This window comes from Triturus cristatus, chromosome 3_1 (assembly GCF_964204655.1).
Source record: "Triturus cristatus chromosome 3_1, aTriCri1.1, whole genome shotgun sequence".
Taxonomy (NCBI): Eukaryota; Metazoa; Chordata; class Amphibia; order Caudata; family Salamandridae; genus Triturus; species Triturus cristatus.
This window is the reverse complement of record NC_140583.1, coordinates 512,865,388-512,887,841: the sequence shown is the minus strand read 5'-3', so window position 1 is coordinate 512,887,841 and position 22,454 is coordinate 512,865,388. Positions and strand designations below refer to the sequence as shown.

The 22,454-nt window shown below is 48.2% G+C and overlaps 1 protein-coding gene across 1 annotated transcript in view; it reads right to left on the bottom strand.

Moving 5' to 3' along the window:
• The window catches only part of LOC146860509 (aminopeptidase N-like), a 368,609-nt gene that overhangs the window by 158,206 nt on the left and 187,949 nt on the right, over nucleotides 1–22,454 (bottom strand). The window lies entirely within an intron of this gene.

Sequence of the window (22,454 nt, the reverse complement as noted above, 5' to 3'; positions counted from 1 at the left end):
ATGACGCACGAGTTTTCAAAGTGCTGCTGGCGGCCGTCTGCGCACGTTCACGATCGCGTGAACGCAAGCGTTAGGCCAGCCAGCAGCACTTTGAAAATCCCACATACAAAATGTCTCTCCGAGCCAGCGCATGCGCTGGGCTCAGCGAGACCTAAAAAGGGTGATCCATGAATGTGATCAGTGGAAAGTTACAGGTCTGCCAGTCAAAAGGAACACAAAGAGACTATGCTCTAGGAGATGGACAAGCACAAGAAGATGAAGGCAAGCCATTGTATAAGAAGTAAGCAAATAATGTTTGTACTACTAAAATGTGCCTGTGTGCTTTTTTATGCAAAAAAGAATGCTCTTTATCACTATTAAATTTGACTTTTCATTTTAAGAAACCATAAAAAGACAACAGACTGCAATGACCCTTAGATGTAGAAATACATATTTGCTGCCAAATCCACACTTCAAATCCTTAATTACCAGCAGCAAAAGAGTTTTTGGTGTAGTGTGTGGAACATAATCCCGAGCACCGGAGCATGCAACAGACATGCCACACATGGAGCTCTGGTATGCACGTCTTTATTCTCCAACATGCAACCGTTAACTGAATGCAAAGGGCAAGGCCTGCGCGACAGGTGAGCCCGGACACCGGTTCTGCCTGTCAGGACACCAGAGCTAACTAACAGAACACCGGCTCCACCTGCCGGGACCACCCCCCCCCGGCCCCACCTGGCTGGACAATACCGGCGCTTCCTGCCTGGACACCACCGGCGCTTCCTGCCTGGACACCACCGTTACTATCTTGCTGTACACCGGTGCTACCTGCCTGGATGTCACCAGCACTGTGGGGGACCCGACGCCTCTCGATGGGACCAACCTCCCGCCCCAACGCGCGTGGGATTTAACCGCCCGTGGATAACTTTGATTTTTGGGAAATATTGGAGAAGGACCCCCTTCTTGTTGGGAAATGTCAGTGTTTGAGCTCTAGACCCGGATGCGCTCACCTGTCTTCTGACTCCGTCGTGAGGGGAACGGCTCTTCAGCGCTGCTAACACGCTCCCTCTAGGACGGCAGCTCATCACCGGCCGTGAGGAGAACGGCTTGCCGGGAAGCTGTCTGTGAATCCTGCCATGAGGGGAACGGTGCAAGGCAAAGAACTACAAATCCCGTTGGGCACTACTAGATGCCCGTTGAGGACATCATCGCAGTGCTAGGAGGTGCGATAACTTGTGAGGAGCCCTCCCGCGCCGCGGCCGATAGAGGCTGGGCTGGGCCATACCCCTTAATTAATCCTGACTGACTCAGCCTTATGGGAACATCTCCTGATCGGATCAACTTCATAATCTCATGATCAAGGTACATTGTGTGTACTTCCCCTACATATAGGATCCACACCCTTATTTATGTTAAATAACCCTGATCTATATATCTGAGTGTTCTTAGCTGAATCAGAAAGTAACTTGTTTTCCCGCAATCTCCAACACTTGAAGATTATCCTATTGGTAAATAGGATTTTATAGAACAAAGTTTTCCTCTATTTGATTAGCTATGAGTAAAAGGAAGTTACCTAACGGTCAGGGGGAATTGCAGACGTCTAATGCAGCTGGCTCAAGTGGGACTATAGATTCATTTCTGACGAAAGCTGCTAATGTTATCACAGTGGAAATAGCCCTAGCTGAAAAGAGGTTGTCTATGGAGTCTGAGAAATTAGTTCTGGCATCAGCGAGGGAGGACGAAAGTCTGACTACCACTGGAGACACTGCAGGAATGATATCCCTGCTAATGCCCAGAATACCATCAACAGCAGGTCAATGTGAGGATGAGGTAGTACCGAGCTGCACTTCCGCTGCAGTCTTGACCTTAGGCGAGGATCTGGGCAGCCCACCTCCCAAAAGAAAGAGAAACGGCAGTAGAGGAGCCTTGAGGAAATCACCCCGGCCTCAAACTCTTAAACCCCCTACTGTTTGCAATTGTAAAAATAAAATGGAATTGCTGCTGGACAATCTTACCACCAAGCTGGGAAGTTTAACTAAGGACTTGCTGGCACCCATATTTTTTAAAACTAAATGAAATTGAGTTGAAAATTAACTCTTTTATCACCATGTATAAGCCATGCCCCTCTGTTAGTGACATAAAAGCTAGGTGGAGGGGGGGCTCCTGTCTGGAATCTTGTGGTGTGATTCAAGTACCGCAGATAAACAGCTCTCAAGATAATATCGCACCATCCCTAATTGGCAAATCTAATACTAACCATACCATCTATAAATCTGGGGAGCCCGCCACCGCTCCCCTGACAGCCCATACGGAAGGTCAGGGAAATATTAAGGCGGGCCCACCGTCCACATACCCCTCCTCAGCTCCAAACATGGTCACAGGCAAAAATTTTAACACCATCGATCTTCCCCCCCAATCAGCGCCTTTAGTTGCCATCTTAACAGGGGTCCCCACACTTACTCCTGGCGCTAAGGAATCAACTTTGGATCTTATGCATAAGACGGTTCACTGGTGTAACAATAATGTGGAAAAAGGCCCACAGTTCACTACTGACATCATCATGGCTAGAAGGGTGGGTTGGATAGGCCATGGGACCAGGAAATCTGTGGAGGGAGACTGTATTATGATTAATTTTAAGAATACTATGCAGGCCAGAGTAATGGTAGGCTGCCAAGTCAGGGATGGGATTAAGTCCCGAATTAGAATAGATTCTTTATTGTCTTTTTATCCCTCTAAACCGCCCTGACAAATCCCGACTGGCAGTTTCCATTAATGCTGGCTAAGCCCCCTCAAAAAAGAAATGTGAATTCAGGGTTAATTTTGACTAACCGTTTCTTACCTTTAGACTGTCCGTCGACAAACACCCCAGGCAAGCTACCGTCATTAAATACCTCTATTAAGCCATGTGTCTCTGTGCTTACACCTCCCCCACTACCACTGCTGAATAATGTACCTACTCCCATTTCTACCCTGGCCAATTCTGCAGATTCTACCATGAAAGTATTGTCCTGGAATATCGCAGGCCTTAGGTCTAAACAGGGTAATATCCCCTGGGAACAGTTCCTTAGTACACATCATATTATTGCTTTACAGGAAACATGGGAATCAGAAAAATGTTTTCATTTGGATGGTTTTACTACGTTTTGTAAATATGCTGTCCCCTCAAATATGGGGGTTTGCTTTTAATGTTTTCACTTAAGCTCTCTTATCAAGTAAAGTTGATTGACTGTCGCTCACCCAATGTGTTAGCAGTGGCATTGTCACGCAAGAATTTTCCCACTCTGTTAGTGGTCAATTTTTACACTCCCCACACTAGTTATGGAGGCTCTATTAGAAAGCTATGGGGAAGGAAACCAAGCTTATCACGACACACTAATTCTTGGGGACTTTAACATCCATCACTGCAGCCTTAATTGTATTCCCACACTGGAGAAGGATGACGGGTATGATCTGTTTAATCATTTTGAATATACACCATCGGGTATTTACCTAAAAAGCTTTCTTGCAGACCACAATCTGTTATGTCTACAGCAATCAGATGCTTTGGCCCTGGTCCCCACCTATGTAGGCAATGGTAGTTCTAGTGTTATTGACATTATTATGATATCTGTATCACTAGCACCAGTTGCCAACAACTTAAGTATCACCTGGAATTGCCTTAGAGATCATAATCCCTTAACACTGAATGCCTCTCTGTTGGCCACATTTGAGGGGATGGCCACAAGTCAAATTACTAATGAAAATATTAGCACTAAACATCAAGCAAGAAGACTGAAGTGGCTAAGGATTTACTCTAGTGAGTTTTTTAGATAACTTGTATTCAGTCTGTGCTCCGGAGTTTCAAGTGTGTATGGACCCTGCTTCACAAGATAAAGATACTCTTGAAGCTTTTGACAGCATTATCAAGCAGGTGGCAAATGATCTAACCTCTAACTCTAGAACCAGCTGCCCAAAAATCAAAAGGTGGTTTGATAAAATGTGTTCGGGTACCCACAAGGAACTAAAACAGGCCCTGATGCAAAAGCCAAGGAATGCTACATAGATTAGGTGTTGTAGGAAGGCCTATAAACCATCAATGCAGGTAAGGAAGAAACAGATAAGGGAACAGGCCTGGGAAGAACTTAGTAAAGCCAGCGTTCTGGCCGACAGTACTAGATTTTGTTTGGTAGTTAATAGCCCTTATTTTTCAGACACACCCAATTCTAGTAGCGATTGCACAATACCAGCTGAGCTCTGGGTCCAGCAGTTTAGTAATATCTATAGCGATATAAACTTGGAATCTGCCGCGTGACAATCAGTTCCCGGCCCACCTAGTAACCCCCTTAATTTTAACATAGATGAGGTTCAAAAAGCTATAGTCTCAACCTCAGCAGGGAAGGCACCTGGGCCAGACGGGGTACCCGCTGACCTCTATAAAACTGATCCAAATGTTTGGGCCAAGATTTTAACCCATGTTTTTAACGCAGCGTGCACTAAGGGTTTTCCCTCATCATGGGCTAAGGTGGTTATCGTCCTTATATTTAAAAAAGGTGCCCGGGACGATCCCGCCTGCTATAGACCAATCTCCCTTTTAGATTCTGTTGCTAAAATATTGGGAAAAGTAATTCTGGATCGTCTTACAGGATACCTCGATCAGGCCAATATCATCTCTGATATGCAGTATGGTTTGAGGCAGGGGAGAGGGACCCTGGACCAGTGCTTAAACCTGCATCTAGTTATTGGAAAGTACACTATTGCCAAGAGAGGAGTCTTACATCTGGCGTTCATGGACCTAACCTCAGCTTTTGACTATGTCAACAGGTTTAAGCTGTGGTTAGTGTTACGTGACCTAGGAATAGATGTGGAGTTAGTGTCCTTTCTGCATACTGCCCATGAAAACACCACAGCAGCAGTAAGGTATAACACAGATGGTAGTTTGACAAATTCTTGGGAAGTAAAAAGGGGGTCTAGGCAGGAGTGCATTTTGGCACCCCTGCTGTTCACACTTTACATTAATAAATTGGGTGACAGCCTAACAGCTTGTTGTGAAGTTATTCCCAGAGCCGGCTCCAAAATGATTCCTGCACTTCTGTATGCAGATAATGCAGATCTGCTGGCTAGAACTGCATTGGGCTTACAACGTCTTTTAAACTGTTTTACAAGTTTTATGGAGTCACTAGATCTAACTACGAAGTATAAGAAATCACATAGTATGACCATAGGTTCAGGAAAGGCGGCCAAGGCCAAATGTTATTGCAAAAGGGCAGAATTGACTAAGGTCCCCACGTTTTCCTATCTAGGGGTTGTTTTTGATGAAAAATGTTCCTGGGGTCCGCAACTTCTACTTAAAAAGAACACCTTAGCCAGAGCCGCGGGGGCTACCTTGAATTTTGCAAAGAGATTGGGGTCTAAACCACTGCCTGCACTATTAAAGATCTACAATGCAAAATGCATCCTGATGGTTACGTATGGCAGTGATATTTGGGGTTACAAGGATGCGAAAGGGATCCAGGTAGCTGAGAATAATTACATGCGGAAACTCCTTGCAGTCCCCATCGCAACCCCTGTTTTTAACTTGCATGAAGAACTGGGAGCAGGATACATTTTAGATGAGATTGCGGTTGCACCACTGCTGCGCTGGCTCAGAATCTGGGCATGTCCAACACCAAATCTAAACCAGCTCATAATTGACGACTGCTTCAGTTTGGATGGGGCCTTATGCATTCCCTGGTTCAACTATATAAAGGAGCAGAATGGATGGCTTGGCCGCCCAGATCTGTTCCTGAACCCAAGGGCACTGGGCAAGACTGCTATCAGAGGAGTTAAAAAGCAGTTTTTGGACAAGCGGCAGATGTTTGGGAGGAGGTGGAATTATCAAAACCTCTGTGAGAAGATTTGTTATATTGAGCATGGGCACACAGATGCAGCCTTACTTAACTTATGTTAACAAAGCATATCACCCCTTTGTTTTGACAAGATTACGTATGAATCTGGTCCCTTGGCTCTTGGCATTTACCCTAGGCTATTTGAAACCTGATTCACTTAAACCCTGCCCTTGCGACAATTTTTCAGATCATGACACTTTACATTTTATGTTTTTCTGCACCTTTTACGACTCCCAGCGTAGGTATCATATTTTACCACTGTTTAAAGACCACCAGTTTGTCCAAGTGAGGCCGGCCCTGACTTATCTTCAGATGTTATCCTCTCCCACAGTTTGCCTGGGGGTTGCAAGCTTTTTAATAGCGGCTATTACATACAGGAAAAGTTTGCTGGGATTAGAGTCAGTATGTTCTGTTACTTAGGGCCATATGTAGGAAGCCTAATACCGGTCGGTAACGGCCGATTTTCGGTAAATATCCCGTTACCGACCGGTATTTAGGCTTTTGGTATGTAGGGGCCACATTTCAGGATTCGGTAATTTACCGAATCGGTAAAATTACCGAATCGGTAATTTTACCGATTCGGTAAATATCGAATCCTGAAATGAGATGTAGGGGGAGTGTGTCGTTGGTGTGGGGATTCGTTATTTACCACCAACTAAAAGTTGGTGGTAAATGACGAATACCTGTGAAAAAGCATTTTAGTGCACTATGAAGTGTGCAATGTGGCAGACATACATGCCCTTAGGGCATGTATGTGCGCCACATGTGCACACATGGACGAATCAGGGGTGCAACAGGGTGTCAATGTGACACCCTGCCACCCATGATGATGCCTCCCCCATTACCGATTCGGTATTTACCGATTCGGTACTGGCAACTGGCTTCCCATTCATTCCTATGGGCCTCCGGGCCCATAGGAATGAATGGGAAGCCAGTTGCCATTACCGAATCGGTAAATACCGATTCTAAAATACCGACACTTACCGATTCGGTAATATTTTACCTACATTACATTTACCGATTCATAAATACCGAATCGGTAAAATTCGGTATTTAAGAATTGTAATTTACCTACATATGGCCCTTAATGTGCACTTTATGAAATAGCTTTAATATACTCTGGTCATATATTTATTGTCTGTTTGCACTTCATACTGCTGCTCTATTGTAGACTTATAGATGTATGATGAAACTGTTAATTGGGATGCCGTTTTATCTGTTTTGCATAAGCATTTCTAGAATATAATTTTTTTGTGTGTTTTAAGGTCTTATGTATTAATACTTTTTAATGAATTGTGCTTTTATGACTCTTAGCTGTCAAATAAAGTATCTTTTGACTTGACTTGACTTGAATGCACTGCGTCAAAAACTCTATTAACCACCGCCATCCACACCCATTAGATTACATAAAACTTGTAAGGCTCTGCCGAGGACCACTAGAGTCCTCATACACATAAACACAGGACACAACATCTCCCCCTCTGTTAAATAAAATGTATGAACAAATAAATTCACAAATAACATGACAACTCTTCAATGAGTTGTCAAGGTGCTCGTACCAGTTTTCCATATCTAGTTGTACGAGATAGAGGAGGGGTCCCTTCAGCTGTCATCTCTGGGGAAGAGTTAGGTGCTGGACTGCTTGACTTGGGCACTCAGATGGACTTTTCTCACTCGTGAGGTCTCGAGCTGCTATACATAGATGCAAAGCCTTAAAGTGTGAGTTGTTGAACAGTTACCATGTGTCCTTTGCTCACCACAACTCTTAGCAGTTCAGCATCAAATGAAGGGTTTGTCTTGCATGTCCACTTTTACTTAACAAGAACTCAATCTCCTTTTTTGAAAACTATGTCTTGAGCATATCAGTGCTTGTTGCCTTAGGCCTTCATTTTGCATTTGGGAGGGGTGTCAGTGACACAAATTTTGGCAGGGTCTATTGACCGGCTTGAGGTCCATTGAGGTATCTCCATTCAAAGAGCTCTCCTGAACAGCAAGGTGAAGGACGTTCTCCTATTGTGGAATGAGGAGTGAAATGGTGGGCACAAATGGCTGGGAGCAGAGCAGAGTTTTTTTTAAAACTTTATTTTCATAAGTTATCTCAGTGTTGTACAAACAGATCAGGTCATCTTAATGAAAACATAGTTATAAGCATTTCAAATACATATCACAAATGTCTTTCACTTTTGAAAAGTTGGATACAATGCATAAGTGGGGAGCAATGAAGTCGATACATTTCAATACAGGTATAATTCATCACTGTGTCTAGCATATTTCACAATTTTACCAAGGATTTAATTATCAATATCTCCCCATATGGTGGGGAGGAGGGGTGTTGTATGCATTACTCTCCTGAAGGTGTCTGATGCAAGCAGGTAGTCTCTGATTGGCCGCCAGATATCCCGTCCCTAGACGTGGGAGTCTGTACTGCAGCATAAAGTTTGCTATTTGTATCACAATACAACAAGCTTTTAATCCACTTCTCTACTGTGGGTGAATTCTTGCTTCCCCAATGTAAGGCAAGTTTCATTTTAGCAAGGATTAGTGCTATAGTGACAAACCGGTGTGACGCCTTAGGTATGCTGGTAACATGGCCTAGCAAAGCTAACAGGGGGGACGATTCAATCCGCAATTGTGTCATACGAGTGATTGCTGCAAAAATGTCTTTCCAATATGTAACTATTTTGCTGCAGGTCCATGTCATATGTGCAAAGTCTGCTGCAGGAGCGTGGCATTTAGGACAGTGCGCAAATTTGGTGGTGTTGATGCGAGCCATCACTGCTGGTGTCAAATATATTCTCAGTAGAAATTTATAGTGTATCAATTTGTAGTCATGGTTACAGGATATTTAGCACGTTTGAACACAGCAATGTTGCCATATTTTACCTGTGATTGGGTACCCCAGTTCTGTCTCCCAGGCAGCTCTCAACTTAGTGTCACGCGTGGGCATGAGCACCAGGCTTGTGTGGTATAACTTCGAGATTAAGTGGTCCCTATCTGTATCTGAGATGATCAGTGTAAGTGGTGGAAATGTATCTGGCTTTAGCAGGTATGATGGTATCCTATTCCTAGGTTCAGCCTGTAGACTGTTTAATACAAAGAGATCCATGTGGGGGCATGTTTTGAAAGCATGTGTCTTCTGTGCAAGAAAATACATGGCCATTAGGGAAGAGGTCTCTAAATGTGTGCAGTGCATATCTTCGAAGGGTGCATTATACCAGTGGTTCTTGCATGATTGGCCGCCAATGGGAGTGCTGGCAAGTATAGAGCCCAGCCGTCCATCATCCTTAGGAGTCTCTTCCATGCTCAACTGGTCTTGGAGGTGGTTTGAATGTCACGTGGGAGTCCAGCTGGTATCAGTGCCCTTAGCGTCATCGGGGAAGCCAGACCTATCACAGACTTAACATTTGGGATGCGCCCATCTGAGGGGTTCCAATGTCGTGAAAAGCTGCACTGTGCGACGAAATAGTATAAATGTATATTAAGGACTCCACAGCCACCCTCTCATACGGGAGGACCAAAGTGTTTCAGCTAATTCGGGGTGGTTTGCCCCCCAAATGAGTCGTGTCAAGATTGTAGACAAAAAATGCATGTGTTAAAGGAATAGATATGTTATTAAATAGGTATAAAAGTTGGGGCAAAAGTGTCATTTTAATAATGGCAATATGGCCTGCTATTGAAAATGGGAGACGGAATCTGTCGACCCTTGTGACCAGCTTATGTACCAGTGGTACGTAAATAAGCCGTAAGATCTGTTCTTTGTCTCTATATAAGTATATGCCCAGTTATCGGGTCTCAGAATTCTTCAAGTTAATGTGCAGCCCTGACAATTCACCAAAGCGTGTCACTTCATGCAGAACTGGTGCTAAGTTTTCAGCCGGATGTCTTACGTAAAGTATGAAATCATCAGCATACAGTGTGATCAATAAGGGGCTGGTTTCAAACTGCAATTCCTGATGGAGGTGGATTTTCTGCAAATAGCACACCAGGGGATCCATCGCTATTATGAATAGAAGGGGAGATAAGAAGCATACCTGCAAAGTTCCCCGCGACAAGGAAATTGTCTTATTCAATGTGCCATTAAGCCGGATTCATGCTGTCGGTTGTGCGTATAGTAGATTTATAAGTGATGTGAATCCTAGGGGAGGCCCAGTTTTCACAGCATGGCATGTAGGAATGGCCACTCCAAGGAGTCAAAGGCTTTCTTGACATCTAGCAACGCTGCTATCACCGGTAAAGTGAGAGATATCCTATGCAGGACTGCAAAGATCATTCGCAAGTTTAATGCTGTAGACCTGTGCGGCACAAACCCTGACTGAGCAGGCAATATTATTTGTCCCATTAACAACACCAGGTGGGTCGCCAGCATTTTTGCTAGAATTTTATTATCAGAATTCAACAATATCGGCCTGTGGGACCCACACTGCAGAAGGTCTTTCCCAGGCTTCAGAATTAGTGTTATGACCACCCTCTAAGAGTAGGAGGAATGATTTACATTTGCAATGCTTCTGGGTATACATTTAGGAGATATGGTGCCAGCAAATGTTTGTATGCATTATAGAATGCCCTGGAAAACCCATCAAGGCCTGGTGCCTTAGAACCGTCCATCGCATCTAAGGCTTGGATTATTTCATCAGTTGTGAAGGGTTCACTCAAGAAGTGTTGATGTGCATCAGTGAGTCACACTAATGCTTTTTCTTTGAGGTATTTGGAAATGTCCATGATATTGCCTGTTAATCTGGAGGCATAAAGGTCAGTAAGATTATGCAGCATTTAATTATGGGTACCTACCGTATCCAGTATGTATGTGCCACCAGGAAGCTGGAGGCCTGATATATATGACTGACCCCGTGGCGGCTGCAACAGCTGAGCCAGTGTTCACCACGGTCCTTCACCCTCTACCTATCTGCAGGCTTTAGCATAGTTCCCCAAAATATGGGCCTTCCCCTCCACTGACTCCTGAAAGTCAGCCAGCAAGGTTGCCCACCCTTGAAAAGAATCTGGGGTGCATATCGTGGTCTGGCTCCGGTCCAGTGCTAGCAGGTCTGCTTCCAGTCAGGATAGAGTGCCTTGGAGATCTCACAGTATCCCAGTATGTTTGGAGATGCATACTCCCCTTATATATGCCTTAAAGGCCTCCCATAGCATGGTCAGCAAAGTAACTGAGCCTTTGTTTAATTCAAAATAGTCTGTTATTGCTCTACGAATTTCTGCATGGTATTGTGCATCTTGAGGTGCTATATTAGAGAACCCCACTGTCGTTCAACCCCTCCCATCCCAAAGATGCAGAGTTTCAAAGCTACCGGGAATGATCTGACAGTATGTGGGGAAGGTGCAATATGGAGAGAAGCCAGGGTATAAGTGTGCTCGATAGGAGCCAGTAATCAAAATGGGTCCATGTGTTGTGTTGTGGCGAGTGTAATGATTAGGCTGACATCCGAGGTTGTTGCTGATGCCATGCATCCATCAGCACATTTGCATCGCATATATTCTGCAGGGTATTAAAAGAGCGGGGCTTATTGGTGGGGCTTTGGCGATGCTTTCTAATATTGAGACTAGAAGTATTTTAAGGTCTCCCCCAAGAAGATGTGATTTGTATCAATCAAGTCTATTTGTGATTGTAAGTGTTGATAAAATTCTGGGCTGTCAACATTCGGGGCATAAATGTTATCCAATAAAACATGCTGCCCCAGTAAATGGCCCACCACCTACAGGTATCTACCCTTCGCATCAGTAAGGACTTTCACAAGTTGGAATGGCAGTCGCATGTGTATTAAAATTGAGACTCCTCTGGCGTAAGAATTGTAGCTAGAAAAGAAGCAATGTGATCCCCATGTAGAGGCATAGATAGGCAAGCGACTAGTCGCCAAGTGTGTTTCCTGCAGAAATACGTTTGCACAATGACAACGCAGATATTGCAATACTTGTCTACATTAATGCAAGTTGTTTAGTCCTCTCACATTCCAGGTCATGAACGTGATGTCTGAAAATGGGCTAGCATTAGCTTGCCATGCCATGAAATAAAACCACCATGTAAATCAGCGTATAAAAAAGCGGCACAATATAGCACTGAGAAAACAAACCATAGAGAAATTACATATTAAACAACCCCTACTGTCCCCTACCCCCTCTCTCCTCCCATACCTAATGGCTGTCAGCACAACCCCTTCATAACAAGGTTACTGTTAGACCTGACATCCTTGGCGTGGGTTTTTCCCCTATCTTTTGCCTCTGCTACATGGATTTTTGATGCTGTGCTGGATTTCGTTTTGCTGGTTTAGATACTTTGGACACTCTGCCACTGCTAATCAGTGCCAGAGTGTTAGTGCTCCCTGTGTAAAATATCGTATTGATTGGATATACCTGATTGGCATATCTGTATCACCATGAAGTCCCTAGTAAAGTGCACTGTGTGTGCCAGGGCTGGTGATGACAGATGCTACTAGTGGGTCTGCAGCGCTGATTGCGCCACCCACCTGTGTAGCTCTAAAACCGTGTCTCAGGCCTGCCGCCGCAGGCCTGCCTGCAGTCCCCGGACGGCCAACCCTTCCCTTTTTATACACGTCAGTCATCCCTATGGAAGGCCCAAGGTACCCCCCTGAGCAGGGTGCAGTGTATGTAGAAGGTAGAGCATGTACTAGTGCAGGTAACATGTTCTGGTAGTGAACACCGGCCATTTTGTGTGTTCACTACTGCAAGGTTATCTTGTTCCGTAGGCTAACATGGGGGAGGCGGGTGCCAATGGCTATCCGCCTATCTTCTCATAGGAACAAGATAAGACATGAGTGTTTGATATCCCTGAGCTCAGCATTTAATAACACATCTTTTAGGAGAGGTTGTTTTTAAATCCTGAGTTGGAGAATAGTACTTTTTAGAAGAGTAGCTGTTCGCTTGTCTGACCCTTCTGTGTGCCTGGGCGCGCTTGTGGATTGACTGTCTGGTTTGAGAGTGACAGGGGCTGGGGATCCCCCGGGAGGTTGGCTGAGTCAGCCCTCTGCTGAATGGCGACATTTGCAAGGAGAGTGGAGGGAGGAGATGGCACCTGGGATTGAATAGGGCTGTGCCTGCCTGCCACTCTGCTGGCTCCACCTCCTGCTGGGCGGCGGACGACTCTGCCCCTCGCTCTGAAAAGAATGTAGAGGCCAGGATAACAAAGTGCTCCAGCAACACCCAGAACTGGATCAGACCGGGCTCAGGACCCACTTGCACAAAGACTTCAAAGACTTTTAGGGGTATAAGTACAAGACCCCTGACAACAGATTTTTAGATTCGACCATCGAGAGGAACCTCTGCTGAAAGACGGACCGCTGAAGAACTAAAGGAAGATTGCCGTGCTGTGTGCTCTAAAGGCTGACCTGTTCTGTTGTACAACTGAAGCTGAGGAGGAGAAGGGGTCTTGCTGTGTGCTGACCCTATCCACTTGACCAAACAAGACTTTGCTGTGTGCTGTGTCTTCAACTGAATCTCCAAGGGCCTGAGAAGAGCTGGCCTCCTGTTTCGCAACCCAGGAATAGAAAGGTTGCCAAGAACTCAAGACTCTGCTGTGTCCCACCTGCGCTGCTGTGTGCCGCAGGGACCGTGGACTGTTCTACCAAGCTTCTCAACATCTGCCTGTGAGGTGGGCTGGCTGCTCTCTGTCTTGCTGGAGAGTACCGCACCGATCTGGGCCTGACACCGGTTGCCGCATCAAGAAGATCGACGTGCTCATCGGCACGTGCCTTGCCGCGACCCGGAGGCCTGACGCAGATCGAGAGTCGTATTTCCCTGCTCTACGAAGCCGCGCTGTGAGTGGCTGACTCCGGTGACGTCGACATCGTCACTGGGGGCTCGTCGAGGGAGTTGTGGAATCCTTGCACCAAACAGCCCGAGGAGCGCTTGTACAACGAGTGCAGCGACACCGCCGGAGCAACGTAGCTGCCTAAACATCAAGAGCTTACAAACTGATTCATTCTCAGTGAGTTTCGAATCACACAAGAGACTAGAGACTATCGTCTTACGATCCCGACCAACCAAGAAAGTGAATATTGTGTAAACCTGTGATGCTTGATTTCAACTGCGGAAACTAGATAAAGATATATTATTTTTTTATATAACTCACCTGTGTGGTCTAAGTTTGTGGTGTGCGGAGGGGGAATCATTGTGGTGTCTACGTGCAAATACCCTACACATTGCCTTGGGGATAAGCCTGTCTGCTCAAGCCAAGCTACCTAGAGGGTGAGCAGGGGTTATCTACCGTGTGTGTCCCTGTACCCTGACTAGAAGCAAGGGTCCCTATTTGGTCTAAGGTGTATACCTCTGCCAACTAGAGACCCCCAGATCTAACATTGGTGGTCAGCGGTGCGGATTAGAAAAAGTATTTGCACTTGACCTGCAGTGATTCTTCGTACATCACTAATCTAGTAAGCAGTTGCATTGCACGAAGTTTTTGCGTAGACTATTCTTGGAGGATCGACGAAGCATCATGTCTCTGAATGGAGTAGGTGAGGAGTCGGAATTGCAATTCGAAGTGAAAAAGTTGCTCGAATATAAGAAGGATCAACTAAAGCAATTCTGCAAGCAGCTTGGATGCCCAGTGAAGGGCGGCGCCAACAAGACGGAGCTACAGAAAGCTCTAAGGGCCTGGTGGGAGGCCAAGAATGGCGCAACCGAGGAAACTACTGAAGGGGATGGCACACCGGAGCACGGATTTGGATCCGATGATCTGCCAGTGAATAGGCCAGCGTCTAGGGCTGGCAGCGCCCATTCCAGTAGGAGCCTCTCTCCAGAGGAGCTGGAAGAAAACCAGAGGGTCAGAGCCCATGAGATTGAACTTTTTAAACTCAAAGCTCAAGCGGAAGAAAGGAAACTGCGCCTTGACAGTGAGAAAGAGGCGGAGGAGAGGAGGAATGCTCTCGCTTTGGAAGAGAAGAAACTCCAGTTGGCTCATGAGTTGAGCATGAGGGAGCTGGACATTAAAGCCAAACAAGTGGCGTCCAGTCCGAATGGTGGCAGCGCACAACCAGTACAGGCGGGTGAAGTATACATACCGAAAGATTTGGTGCAGAATTATCAGAGAGATGAGGATATCTATGCGTGGTTTAGATCTTATGAGCTTGCCTTGAAGATGAATGAAGTGCCTGAGAAGAGTTGGGGAGCAGGTTTGTGGAAGCATTTTGAGGCCTCTGGGAGGGATGTCTTAGCACCCTTAGAAGCAGCAGGGACCTTAACCTACCCCACTATGAAGGAGGCCTTATGCCTCAGGTATGGGCTTACACCAGAACAGTACCGCCAGAAGTTTAGGAACTTCAAGAAACATGATTCGAGTACGTGGGTGGAGTGTGTGAGTATGTACACGCGTGCACTGGAAGGTTGGATAAAGGGCAGCAAAGTTACTGATTATGTGGGGTTGTGTCACTTGATTAGTTGGGAGCACTTGAGTAGTCTATGTGTTCCAGAGCTGCGCCAGCATCTTTTAGACAGCAAGTTAACTGATCCCAGTGAGCTTGCTAAAGAGGCAGACCGCTGGACTAGCACCAGGGTCAACAAAGGGGTGGTAAGTATGCCAGCCAAGGGTGGACAGGGTCCCCAGCAGAAAGGTGGGGAGGACAAGGGTAACAGTAAGGAGTTCTCTAAAGGGCCCCAAAACAGTTCCCAGGAGAAGGAGTCCCAAGCCCCCAAGCCGAAGAGGCCTTGGCCCCCTAAGGGCAACAGACCACCGCCTACTTGCTATGCTTGTAGGGAAGTGGGGCACATCGCCCCTAAATGTCCCAAGAAACCCCCAGCACCAGCTGCTGCTCCAGTCCCAGGGTTAGCTAGTGTAGCTTTGGGAGGGGATTTGATTTCCAGTGGGGAAGAGGGATTAGCTATGATGACCCTTGTCTTGTTAGGAGACCAAGAGATGGTCCAGGATACCTTGATACCCGCTAACACTAAGAAATACGGGCAAAGGGTCACCATCAATGGGAGGGAGATAGAGGCTCTGAGAGACACCGGGGCTAGTGTGACATCTGTCAGGTGTCAGTGGGTGTCTGAAGAGCAAGTCATTCCCAATGTGCTCCGCCCAGTAGTGGCAGCTGACACTTCAGTTCGCCTCTGCAAGATGGCGCGGGTTCCCTTTACATGGGGGGGAGTCTCTGGTACCTTGGAAGTCTGTGTCAGTGATGCCTTGCTGGTAGATTGTCTGTTGGGTAACGACCTGGAGAGTTCTCCATGGAAGGACGTAGAGCATCGAACTCACTTGGAGATGTTAGGTCTGCCAGCGTGGATCTGTGTATCCACACGTGCCATGGCGGCAAGTAAGGGTGAATCAGTGGAACTGGAGCCTGGAACAATGGCCCAGGAACCTGCCAGGAGAGGAAGGGGCAGAGGGCGCGGGAAACCGGCCCCCACTGTTCCCACGGTCCAGGAGGAAGCAGAACCTGAGGGGGATGCCCTGGAACCTACCGGGGAGCAGGTGGCCGAACTGGGGGAGTTGCGTGAGCTGACCCATTGGCAGCAAGAGGGTGGCCCCTCTAGGGAGGAATTCTGCCAGGCTCAGAAGGAGTGCCCTTCTCTCGTCGGTGTGCAGCAGCAGGCTGCAGACCAGGCAGCAGGCCTAGGGTCCAAGGAACATTTGATTTACTGGGAGGATGACTTACTGTATAGTGAGCCTAAGTTCGCTGAGCCCGGTGCAGCCCGTGTGCTGGTGGTACCCGAGCGCTTCAGGAACTTCTTACTGGGTCTGGCTCACGACGTGCCTCTCGCAGGACATCTGGGGCAAGACAAGACCTATCACAGGCTTGTCACCCACTTCTACTGGCCCCAGATGAAGAAGCACGTCAGTACCTTTTGTAAGTCTTGCCAAACATGTCAAGCCAGTGGTAAGAGTGGAGGGAAGTGCGTGGCGCCCCTCCAGCCGTTTCCTGTAGTGAGCACCCCTTTCGAGCGGGTGGGCATTGATATCGTAGGGCCCCTGGATCCCAAGACCGCCTTAGGCAACAGGTTTATCCTGGTCTTGGTGGATCACGCCACTCGGTACCCGGAAGCCCTCCCTCTCAGGACAATCACAGCCCCCGTGGTGGGCCGTGCATTGATGGGGATCTTTTCCCGTGTGGGGTTCCCTAGAGAGGTGGTCTCCGACCGAGGTACCAACTTCATCTCTAGGTACATGAAGTCTCTGTTGGAGGAGTGTGGGGTAACGTATAAGTTCACCACTCCTTACCACCCTCAAGGAAACGGGTTGGTTGAAAGGTTCAACCGCACCCTGAAAGGTATGATTATGGGCCTAGCGGAGCCCATGAGACGGAAGTGGGACGTCTTGTTACCATGCCTGTTGTTTGCCTACAGGGAGGTGCCTCAGAAGTCCTTAGGGTTCAGCCCCTTTGAACTGCTGTATGGCCACCCTGTTAGAGGACCTCTCACACTGGTGAAGGAGGGGTGGGAGAAATCCCGTGGGAAAACCCCCCAGGATGTGTTCAGCTATGTGCTGGCCATCCGCAACCAAACACAGCGCTTCAGGAAGCTCGCTCAGGAGAACCTAGAAGCCAGCCAGGAGGAGATGAAAAGATGGTACGACCAGAATACCACTCTGGTAGAATTTCATCCTGGGCAGAAAGTGTGGGTAATGGCGCCGGTGGAGCCTTGTGCGCTCCGTGACAAGTGGACCAGGCCATATGAGGTGGTAGAGCGCAAGAGTGAGGTGACCTACCTGATCAACATGAAGACTCCTAGGCAGCCCCTTAGAGTCTTGCATGTGAACCGCCTCAAACCCCACTTCGAGAGGTCTGAAGTGACGATGCTCATGGCTACAGACGACGGTGGGGAGGAGGATAGTGATCCTCTCCCTGACCTCCTGGCAACCAAGGAGCAAGACGGGTCAGTGGATGGTGTGGTCCTCTCGCCCACCCTGACCCCAGAGCAGCAGAGAGACTGTCGCCAGGTGTTGGGTCAGTTTGCCTCCCTGTTCTCCCTGACCCCAGGTGTCACCAATTGGTGCGTCCATGATGTGGACACTGGAGATAGCCTGCCTGTGAAACAGAAGTTTTACAGAGTAGCTGACAAGGTCAGGGCCAGCATCAAGGAAGAAGTTTCCAAGATGTTGGCATTAGGGGTAATTGAGCCCTCTAGCAGTCCCTGGGCTAGCCCAGTGGTCCTCGTTCCCAAGAAATCTGCTACACCCGGTGGCCCGTCAGAACTTCGGTTTTGCGTGGACTACCGCGGGCTCAATGCGGTCACCAAGACTGACGCGCACCCCATCCCCAGAGCTGATGAGCTCGTGGATCGGTTGGGAGCTGCCAGGTACCTCAGCACCTTCGATTTGACTTCGGGGTACTGGCAGATTGCCTTAACTGAAGGGGCAAAGGAGAGGTCGGCATTTTCCACACCAGAGGGGCACTTCCAGTTTCGTGTCATGCCCTTTGGATTGAAAAATGCCCCTGCCACCTTCCAGAGACTGGTCAACCGGGTACTGACCGGGCTGGAGCAATTCAGCGGCGTGTACCTGGATGACATTGCTGTGTTCAGTTCCACTTGGGAGGAACACTTGCAACACCTCTGTGAAGTGTTGAGGGCGCTGCAGAAGGCAGGCCTCACTATCAAGGCCAGTAAGTGCCAGATAGGGCAGGGATCAGTGGTGTATTTGGGACACCAGGTGGGGAGCGGCCAGGTGGCGCCCCTACAGGCAAAGATCAATACCATCCTGGCTTGGGAACCCCCCAAGACGCAGACAGAGGTGAGAGCCTTTCTAGGACTCCCCGGGTATTACAGACGGTTCATCAAGGGATACGGCACCATTGTTGCCCCCTTGACGGAACTAACCTCTAGAAATCAACCCAGGAAAGTGAATTGGACCGAGGCCTGTCAAACTGCTTTTGATGCCCTGAAAACTGCAATGTGCACAGCACCGGTGCTTAAGGCGCCTGACTTTTCGAGTGAGTTCGTAGTGCAAACAGACGCTTCAGAGCAGGGTGTGGGAGCAGTACTCTCACAGATGGACGACGAGGGCGGGGACCAACCCGTAGCTTTCATTAGTAGAAGGCTACTTCCCAGGGAACAGAGGTGGAGCGCTATTGAAAGGGAAGCATTTGCTGTGGTCTGGGCCCTGAAGAAGCTGAGGCCCTACCTGTTTGGGACTCACTTCCGTGTTCAGACCGACCACAGGCCCCTCAGATGGTTAATGCAGATGAGGGGCGAAAATCCAAAACTGTTGCGGTGGTCCATCTCCCTACAGGGAATGGACTTTACGGTGGAACACCGTCCCGGTACAGAGCACGCCAATGCTGATGGTCTGTCCAGGTTTTTCCGCCTTAGCGATGAGAACTCCCAAGAGGGTGGGTAGTTCTCCCCGCTTTCAGCTGGAGGGGACACGTGTTAGACCTGACATCCTTGGCGTGGGTTTTTCCCCTATCTTTTGCCTCTGCTACATGGATTTTTGATGCTGTGCTGGATTTCGTTTTGCTGGTTTAGATACTTTGGACACTCTGCCACTGCTAATCAGTGCCAGAGTGTAAGTGCTCCCTGTGTAAAATATCGTATTGATTGGATATACCTGATTGGCATATCTGTATCACCATGAAGTCCCTAGTAAAGTGCACTGTGTGTGCCAGGGCTGGTGATGACAGATGCTACTAGGGGGTCTGCAGCGCTGATTGCGCCACCCACCTGTGTAGCTCTAAAACCGTGTCTCAGGCCTGCCGCCGCAGGCCTGCCTGCAGTCCGCGGACTGCCATGTCCTCTTGGTCAGTGTCCACACTGACCGGGCCTAACCCTTCCCTTTTTATACACGTCAGTCATCCCTATGGAAGGCCCAAGGTACCCCCCTGGGCAGGGTGCAGTGTATGTAGAAGGTAGAGCATGTACTAGTGCAGGTAACATGTTCTGGTAGTGAACACCGGCCATTTTGCGTGTTCACTACTGCAAGGTTATCTTGTTCCGTAGGCTAACATGGGGGAGGCGGGTGCCAATGGCTATCCGCCTATCTTCTCATAGGAAAAAGATAAGACATGAGTGTTTGATATCCCTGAGCTCAGCATTTAATAACACATCTTTTAGGAGAGGTTGTTTTTAAATCCTGAGTTGGATAATAGTACTCTTTAGAAGAGTAGCTGTTCTCTTGTCTGACCCTTCTGTGTGCCTGGGCGCGCTTGTGGATTGACTGTCTGGTTTGAGAGTGACAGGGGCTGGGGATCCCCCGGGAGGTTGGCTGAGTCAGCCCTCTGCTGAATGGCGACATTTGCAAGGAGAGTGGAGGGAGGAGATAGCACCTGGGATTGAATAGGGCTGTGCCTGCCTGCCACTCTGCTGGCTCCACCTCCTGCTGGGCGGCGGACGACTCTGCCCCTCGCTCTGAAAAGAATGTAGAGGCCAGGAAAACAAAGTGCTCCAGCAACACCCAGAACTGGATCAGACCGGGCTCAGGACCCACTTGCACAAAGACTTCAAAGACTTTTAGGGGTATAAGTACAAGACCCCTGACAACAGATTTTTAGATTCGACCATCGAGAGGAACCTCTGCTGAAAGACGGACCGCTGAAGAACTAAAGGAAGATTGCCGTGCTGTGTGCTCTAAAGGCTGACCTGTTCTGTTGTACAACTGAAGCTGAGGAGGAGAAGGGGTCTTGCTGTGTGCTGACCCTATCCACTTGACCAAACATGACTTTGCTGTGTGCTGTGTCTTCAACTGAATCTCCAAGGGCCTGAGAAGAGCTGGCCTCCTGTTTCGCAACCCAGGGATAGAAAGGTTGCCAAGAACTCAAGACTCTGCTGTGTCCCACCTGCGCTGCTGTGTGCCGCAGGGACCGTGGACTGTTCTACCAAGCTTCTCAACATCTGCCTGTGAGGTGGGCTGGCTGCTCTCTGTCTTGCTGGAGAGTACCGCACCGATCCGGGCCTGACACCGGTTGCCGCATCAAGAAGATCAACGTGCTCATCGGCACGTGCCTTGCCGCGACCCGGAGGCCTGACGCAGATCGAGAGTCATATTTCCCTGCTCTACGAAGCCGCGCTGTGAGTGGCTGACTCCGGTGACGTCGACATCGTCACTGGGGGCTCGTCGAGGGAGTTGTGGAATCCTTGCACCGAACAGCCCGAGGAGCGCTTGTACAACGAGTGCAGCGACACCGCGGGAGCAACGTAGCTGCCTAAACATCAAGAGCCTACAAACTGATTCATTCTCAGTGAATATCGAATCACACAAGAGACTAGAGACTATCGTCTTACGATCCCGACCAACCAAGAAAGCGAATATTGTGTAAACCTGTGATGCTTGATTTCAACTGCGGAAACTAGATAAAGATATATTATTTTTTTATATAACTCACCTGTGTGGTCTAAGTTTGTGGTGTGCGGAGGGGGAATCATTGTGGTGTCTACGTGCAAATACCCTACACATTGCCTTGGGGATAAGCCTGTCTGCTCAAGCCAAGCTACCTAGAGGGTGAGCAGGGGTTATCTACCGTGTGTGTCCCTGTACCCTGACTAGAAGCAAGGGTCCCTATTTGGTCTAAGGTGTATACCTCTGCCAACTAGAGACCCCCAGATCTAACATTGGTGGTCAGCGGTGCGGATTAGAACCAGTATTTGCACTTGACCTGCAGTGATTCTTCGTACATCACTAATCTAGTAAGCAGTTGCATTGCACGAAGTTTTTGCGTAGACTATTCTTGGAGGATCGACGAAGCATCATGTCTCTGAATGGAGTAGGTGAGGAGTCGGAATTGCAATTCGAAGTGAAAAAGTTGCTCGAATATAAGAAGGATCAACTAAAGCAATTCTGCAAGCAGCTTGGATGCCCAGTGAAGGGCGGCGCCAACAAGACGGAGCTACAGAAAGCTCTAAGGGCCTGGTGGGAGGCCAAGAATGGCACAACCGAGGAAACTACTGAAGGGGATGGCACACCGGAGCACGGATTTGGATCCGATGATCTGCCAGTGAATAGGCCAGCATCTAGGGCTGGCAGCGCCCATTCCAGTAGGAGCCTCTCTCCAGAGGAGCTGGAAGAAAACCAGAGGGTCAGAGCCCATGAGATTGAACTTTTTAAACTCAAAGCTCAAGCGGAAGAAAGGAAACTGCGCCTTGACAGTGAGAAAGAGGCGGAGGAGAGGAGGAATGCTCTCGCTTTGGAAGAGAAGAAACTCCAGTTGGCTCATGAGTTGAGCATGAGGGAGCTGGACATTAAAGCCAAACAAGTGGCATCCAGTCCGAATGGTGGCAGCGCACAACCAGTACAGGCGGGTGAAGTATACATACCGAAAGATTTGGTGCAGAATTATCAGAGGGGTGAGGATATCTATGCGTGGTTTAGATCCTATGAGCTTGCCTTGAAGATGAATGAAGTGCCGGAGAAGAGTTGGGGAGCAGGTTTGTGGAAGCATTTTGAGGCCTCTGGGAGGGATGTCTTAGCACCCTTAGAAGCAGCAGGGACCTTAACCTACCCCACTATGAAGGAGGCCTTATGCCTCAGGTATGGGCTTACACCAGAACAGTACCGCCAGAAGTTTAGGAACTTCAAGAAACTTGATTCGAGTACGTGGGTGGAGTGTGTGAGTATGTACACGCGTGCACTGGAAGGTTGGATAAAGGGCAGCAAAGTTACTGATTATGTGGGGTTGTGTCACTTGATTAGTTGGGAGCACTTGAGTAGTCTATGTGTTCCAG